Source organism: Camelus bactrianus, chromosome 8 (assembly GCF_048773025.1).
Source record: "Camelus bactrianus isolate YW-2024 breed Bactrian camel chromosome 8, ASM4877302v1, whole genome shotgun sequence".
Lineage (NCBI taxonomy): Eukaryota > Metazoa > Chordata > Mammalia > Artiodactyla > Camelidae > Camelus > Camelus bactrianus.
This window is the reverse complement of record NC_133546.1, coordinates 12472199-12480008: the sequence shown is the minus strand read 5'-3', so window position 1 is coordinate 12480008 and position 7810 is coordinate 12472199. Positions and strand designations below refer to the sequence as shown.

At 36.5% G+C, this 7810-nt stretch overlaps 1 pseudogene; it reads right to left on the bottom strand.

Moving 5' to 3' along the window:
• Window positions 1-1328: 1328 nt before the first annotated feature.
• Window positions 1329-2186, bottom strand: LOC105077453 (proteasome subunit beta type-4 pseudogene; annotated as a pseudogene).
• Between the last annotated feature and the right edge of the window lie 5624 nt (window positions 2187-7810).

Sequence of the window (7810 nt, the reverse complement as noted above, 5' to 3'; positions counted from 1 at the left end):
TATTGGTCACTTTGCCTTCCATTTCCTCAAAAGCATCCCTGTGTTGTTCCATTAATCCTTAACACACATTCTCGCAACTCGATCTAACTCTGTATGTTTCTTCAAGACAACACTCCCTTAAAATATACTTCTTGCCTCCACGTTCCCCTCATACATAACTATATGATGTATTCCTCTCCTCCTCCCACCCCCAAAGCAAAGCAATGTCTTCATGTCCTCACTTTTCCACTCACTCTTCTACCCCGTTCAGGCTGGCTATGTTTACGACCCCACACTGCAATGTCTTGTAGTAAGTGCATACAATATCAACTAGCTTTCAAACCTGATGGATGCTTTTCAGTCAATCTTCTTTGTACTTTGAAGATTGGCATTCTTTTCTCTTGGTTTCATGGTATCTTTCTCTCTCTGAAAACTTTTCCATAGTTTGCTTTTCTGGCTTCTGTTTTACTATCATCCACACCTTAAAATTTGGTATTCTTGAAGAGTTTCATCCTGGACTCTTCTATTTGGGGGGGGGGGTGTAATTAGGTTTGTTTGTTTGTTTGTTTATGTTAATGGAGGTAGTAGAGTTTGAAGCCAGGACCTCATGCATGATAAGCACATACTCTACCACTGAGCTATACCCTCCCTACCCAATACTTCTATTTTAATTCTATATACTCTCTCTGGTTGATGTAATGAACTCCCATATTGTAAACTAGCATAAATCAGTGACTCCTCAGTTTAATTCTCTGGGTGACACACTCTGTAGAGCTTCTAATCCATGTGTTTAATGTCCTACTGGGTATTTCCACCTGTAAATCCTAAATTCACTTCAAACAACAGCATACCCTAAATACCCAGCAAAAAAAGATGAAGAATAGATGGATTACTATGAATAAATCAAAATGTTGAATATTTGGGGTTGTAGGTTGAGTTAAACTCTGATGTCCTTGCCTTTTTAAGGTGAAATCATCCAATGTGACTCATGCTTATGTACCAGAGAGATTGCATCTAAGGCAATCTATTCCTCATTGTCTGGACTCTTAGAAGTGCTTTTAAATGAGCTCAGATAAGAAACATTGCCATTAATTGGTAAGAGCTGGATGCTTGCCATGCATGGACACTAAGCAGACCTCTCAGCAAAGAGATGGATGATGATCAGCCTTTTTATGACATTATTACCAATAGTTCACTCAACCTGTTTCCAGATTCATTATCTCTCCTTGCTACTATTTAATTGCAAGGGTACATGACTTGTTAAGTAACACTTCATAAAAACAAGTTCCACAGAACCTTATAAATGTCATTTATTTATTTATTTATTTGTGTTTCAAAGGATTGATTTATTTTACAAAAGAATACCTCTGAACCAGCCAAGTTCAAAGTTAGAAGGGTACAACTTCAGTTCTGGGTAATGCATCTGTATTTCATTCAAAAACCACTGATCATGTGGGCAATATCCCAGCTGGTCTCTGCAGACAGGGGTCCCTCTATTTCAACACCTTTTTCGATTTCAGTGGCGATTTGAAACCGATTATAAGAACGGGCACCTCGTTGTACAGCACTCGCACTAGCTCTCCGGCCTCAGTCTGGCTCAGCACTGGTTGCCTCTCAGCAGAGGCTGAGCCAAGTATACACCATAACCAGTGGCCAGCGAAGGGGCTTCAGAGGCTTCACTGAGCATGTCCACGTAACCCAGGAAGCTCTCTCCATCCTCATAGCCTCTGATGACCACGGTGTTCCACAGGAGGCTCATCCTGGAGCGGCGGCTGTACGTGGCCCTGGCCAGCCATGAATGAGTAGCTTTAGGGCTATAGCTGTGTCCATCTCCCATCTCCCAACAGCTCCTCATCAATCGCCATTTGGCCGAGAACTTGCTTCAAATATTGGAAATCAGCATAGTCTCCGGAAGCACCCAGCACGGTGCTGTCGTTGACTCACATAATACGAGAGATGTTGCGGAAACGAGCTAAGGAACCGGAAGAGCCCAGCATGTCTGCAGCAATCACAACTCCGCCCTCAAACTTAACGCCCGGGACCGAGGTCCCGGTCACCAGGGGGCTCTGGGTGCGCGTAATCGGACCACCGCAGAGCGCGGAAGCCGGGTCCGCGGAAGAACCGGGAGCGGGAGGAATGCGGTAAAACTGCCCGGGGACCGGACCCCCGGCCCACAGTCCGGACCGTGACTCCAAAAGCACTTCCATCTTAGTCAGGGTAGCACAAGAAATGTTGCAAATGTCTCTTAAGTTAAAATTTGACTTGCATATGAGATTCACTTTAAAAACAAATATCCATATTTGACTCTTGTTTTCAAGATAATTTGTACAATACTTTTGCAAATGGATTCCCAAATAAAATGGAAGTGCTCCCCAACACAGAACAAAGCTGATATCTTAAAACACTAATATTTTTGTTAAAATTCTTATATATCCAAGATTTTTCAAGAGAATAATGGAAAGTTGTCACAGAGCAGTAGTACTTAAAATGGTGACGTCCTGATAATGGACTAGAGAGATTAACAGAAAAAAATTCAGAAAGTGAGCCAAATACACAGAAATTAAATACATAATGAATGTGGTATTTCAAATCAGTAGGTAGAGTAGTTAATACACATGTGGAAGCAATTACTTCTGAATCTCTACCTCATACCATAGAGGAAAATAATTGTCAGAAGGATTAAAGCATTTACGTATAAATAAAAATAAATAGGCAATCAATTTATATGAACTTTAAATAACAGCTATGAAAAAACACAAACAAGACCTTATTACTAATTTTAATAAAATTTTTTGTTAACTGCATGGGGCTTAGTACCCCAAAGCCCAAGTTTCAGAATGTCCGTCATGTTCACTGTTGCCTTCTAAAGGATGTGCACTTCCACTTCTCTTCAACATAAGATGCCATGTTGAAACAACTGGAGTCTGTCATTTTAGCTCGACAGTTGATTTTCCGTGAAAGATTATACAATCCAAGTTCTGATTAGAAGCTAGGCCAATGATCTTTGAGGTAAAGTAACACAAGAACTTTGCTCAAGAACAATAACAATGATTAACTAATCCAATCAGATATTGGGAGTTTTTAGTTCAAGGCAGAGAAATGGACAAACCCAGGCACTGTGGCAGTAGAAACTGTGGTTAAGAAAAAAGCCATGTGTAAGTGGAAGGTATTGGTAAGCAGAAGTTTAAACTAAACAGATAAAGAGAGAGAAGATATTCACAATATGTGAAATCAAGAGAAAATAATATTAGGAATAAAAAGGTGCTCCTAAGAGTCAATGAGAATATATCAGAAAATCACATAGGAAAATGTCTAAAGAAAAAATTCAACAGCACTGAGCTAACGTTTTCCACCTGGCAAATGTGAGCAAGAACATTGGGAATTAAACCATTCAGACCTTTTTTACAAAGAGTGAACTGATACAGCCATTCTGGATAATACTCTGAAAGCCTTAGTAAAATTAAGATCTGTAGCAGGACTGAGGTTTACCAGTAGGCAAAGCTCTACACTGGTCCTTCTCCAACAATCTGTAGAAAAAGACGAGATTCCTCCCCCGCCCCAATCCATCACAAACCATACTTTGGTTTAAAAAAAAAACTAATAACATTTATTATAATATTGTTATAATTTATCATAATAAAATTATAATTAAAATTTGGTTAGTAGTTACCATTAGCAGATATGGGCTAAGTGCTTTTCTAAAGATGAAATTTAAAAATAAAACATACAAAATTCAAACCCTTTTTTATTATTAGATTCAGAAAGTGTTAAATTATCTTCTCAAATTTCTGTGACGTTTCTGAAAGTGGACTCTTATAGCATGGAATTACCTTCTAGATGTCAGGTGGCAAAACCATCCCAAGGCCAGCTCGTGTCTGCAGTGCGCAGTTCACCAGTCCTGTCCTTCCACTGCCTGGGAAGTGTGGGAACGTGGAGGGGCTAAGCCTCCTTTCCAATGACTTACCTGGAACAGTGCTGTGGAGTCATTAGGGAAGTTGGCTTCATTACACTCAGTGGAAGCTTTGATAAACTCATGAAAGCCCTATAGCCACTGAGTGCCTAGCTTCCCCTTCTCTCATGATTAGGTGGAAAACGGGTCCCGTTTTCTGTCATTCTAAATTTCTTCGGTTACTTGTTTGATGGATTTCAGCAAAGTAGAAAGGGGGCCAGGCATATCGATTTTCTATGTTTTAAACCATCAGAGCAAGTCAGCTCCTATAGTTTTGCCCCTTGATTTAGAGATTTAACAGCTGTTTTGTTAAACTTACACAGGACAGGCTAAGGACAGAATCGGCTGGAATTGCAGCTCCCATATTTATTAACTCCTTGATGGTGGCAAATTATTCCATGTCTTCATTTTCTCTACTGTGAAATTGTGATAATAACACCTTTCTTCCTGGTGGTGGTGTAAAAATCAAATGGTATATGGTATGGGAAACACTTAGCACCACACTTAACAAGTATTAATTTACCCATCATCATACAGGATCTAAGAGGATTTTCAAGATACAGCTCAATAATCTAAAAGCTATTCAGATTTCCCCTTATCAAAAACAAAACTATTTTGTGTTTGCTAAAAAAAAAAAGCACTTAAATATATTGCTTTAATAATGAACTCTTGAAAATATAATCCAGATTCCAAGAAAGACTATCTCTTCCAGTATCACAAAGTTATCTATTCCCCCCTCACTTTGAGTAATTAAATAAGACAGTGTATGATTGGAAAGAATTAAGAGAATTAAAAAACAGGGCTTTCTGGAAGGAGAATAGAAGGAATAAAATGTTTTGGGATCATCTTGCTAATAAACTCCAAAGAATACAGGTGAGAATATGCAAATAGAAAATAAAATATGAGTCATAGTTACAAATGGTAACAATTAACCACTCACATATTTTTTTGTAAGATTTTCAATAATATTCTATTATTCTGGGGTAAGGTTGAGACCCAATTTTATTTATTTAAAAAGAATTTTTGAAGTGTAGTTGATTTACAATGTTAGTTTCAGGTGTATAGCAAAATGATTCAGTTATACATATACATACATATATATTTTTTTCAGATTCTTTTCCATTGTAGCTTATTACAAGAAATTATATATAGTTTTCTGTGCTATACAGTAGGTCCTTGCTGTTTAAATATTTTATATGTATTTTATATATAGTCATGTATATCTATTAATCCCAAACTCCTAATTTATCCCTCCCCCCTTCCTCTTTCATAACCATAATTTGTTTTCTATGTCCATGAATCTATTTCTGGTTTGTAAATAAAATTTGTATCTTTTTTTAGATTCCACATATAAGTGATATTGTATGATATTTGTCTTTCTCTGTAAGACCGGTTTTAAAAGACATCATGTAAAAAAGCACTAGATAAACAATAAATTGGTTAAAAACAATGTATAATCCAGAAGACAGAAGATTAATATCTATAGTATAAAATAAGATTTAACAAATAAAATGCTCAGTAGAGAAAGAGGTGAAGGACTTTAAATTAACAATTCATCTAAGAGCAAATTCAAATGTCTGATAAATTTGAAAAAGTATTCAACCAACTAATAGTCACAGAAATGCAAATTATATTAGCAAAATATACTTTCTACTTATCAGACTTAACAAAAGCTTTACAAAATCTGATTGCTGTCAGAGATGGGGGAAAGGGTATTGTAATATATTGCTGTTTGTAATACATGATGGCTTTTAGAGCAATAATATGCAATCATCTATTAAATTAAAATCACTGTGTCATTTGATCCAACACTCCACTACCAGTAATCTATTCTATAGAAATCAACATATCAGCATACAACATTGCTCACTGCAGTAAAACACATCAATAAGGGAATGACTGGATAAATTATGCTATACCCAGGCCATTAAACGTTATGCACTCATTGCATTATTGTTAAAAAACAAAATTTGAGTGAGTACAATTTAAAGATCATAGTGGCTTTATTTAACAATGTATGAATCAGGCTGCAGCTAATCTAGCAGATAGAAAGGACCTCCAAAGAACGCAGAAAATGAAAGACTTTTATAGGCAGGAGGGAACAGGAACAAGGAAGTTATACAGGCAAAAGGAGAGCTGGTTATCACAAAATTACTTACCTTTAAGGGTTGGTGAGGTCTGTTAGGCAGATTGCCTAACTAGTGCCAATCAGGCAATTCCTGTTTGACTGGTTTAAGATTGCATTTCTGGGAGAGTCCAAAATAATGAAGTCTCAGTTTGATGATGTGGGGCTTAGCATAAGTGACTCCATTTTGGACCTGTTGTCTTGTTTTAAACATTATGCAGCCATTAAAAAGAATAAACCGTGCCACTTGGATAGATTGCCACTAGGAGCTGTTGAGTGTGTAAAGATGTAGATAAGTGTGTGAAATATCATCCCATTTTTAAAATGAAAACATGGAGAAATTATGGATTGATGGCTACTAGGTTTTCAACATGAATCACCTGTGCAGGGGCGTATAAAGTTGGTGGGAAAGGAGAGATGGAGGAGGGAGCCAAGTAAAAATGGAGAAAGTAAAATGACCACCTACAGTCATTTCTATCAATGTGTATCATCACCTTTATATAAAGTTCCATGCAAGTGTATGTAATAAAGACAGAAAATTAATTAGAAACCACTCTATAATCCCACATTATCTCCAACATCTGACTTTGGAAGTCCTATGTGGTTTAGCCGATAGAAAACACCACCTCCATTTACTCTGTCCCAGTCTACTAGCCTGGAGAAGCACTTTGTGGTAAGTCATGATGGAAGGTAAGTAAGTGTATACCTCAATTCTGAATTCAACTTGTCAACTTCTTTCTCCATTAGAATAATTTTACTAATTCATGCTCCAAAAATACCACTGAAGAATCTGACCCAGGGCACTACTATTCACCATGGAAATAGACCCAATATCCACGATGCAGTATTTCAGGGCAAAAATGTTATCCACTTTCAGGGAAATAAAACAAGGTATCGCAGCTATGAGAAAGGATCATAGTTAATTTTGTCAACACTCAACTAATGGGAATTATTACCAAGGGAGAAAACAGAACACGAGAAAGATTTTATAGTCAAGGTCATGATACAAACTGAAAAGCAGCATCATTCGACATTCAAAGTACTTTTGATTTTGCAGGAAAATCAATCATCGTAAGTCAGTACTGACACATAGTCTGGTGAAATTTTTAAACTTTAAAGATAAAAAAAAGTTATTTTCAAGCCTTCATGAAGAGAAAATTTATTTTCAAGGGCATTAAAATGATAACCCTGTTGAAGTTCATCACAAATGCCAATGTCAGTTCCCAGCCTGACATCTGAAAGGAAAGTGATCTTAACCAAAACACTCAGCAACGTGTCCTGTGTACATTAAAACAATAAGAATCCAAGAACTCTTTCTATAAAACACACAGGAATTTAATCCAGAACTTCAAGTCTGAATGTTATGTAAACTCTCCAATCAGATTATAGACCAGGGTTAAAAACAAACAAACAAATGACTTTGATGGTCATTGAAACTGTGTTCTTGTTATAGAATGAAATCACTGAAGTGCATGATTATTAGCTTAATAACAGTAAAATAAGGATCTTAAAAGGAGAAGAGGTCTTGCTGATTAGTCTAAATAACTGGAGTAAATTTTAGAATAAGAATTTAAAATAATAAGACAAAAGTTTGGTTAAACATAAAAATAATTGGAGTCAGATTCTGGAATTTAATTAATTAATGACCTAGGAGAAGATGTATGGCTTTGAGTTTACAACTTTTCTTCTCTAGCAGAGAATAATATGATAAATATTTTTAAAACCACAGGATCATGGAAAAATATTTGTGATATAGT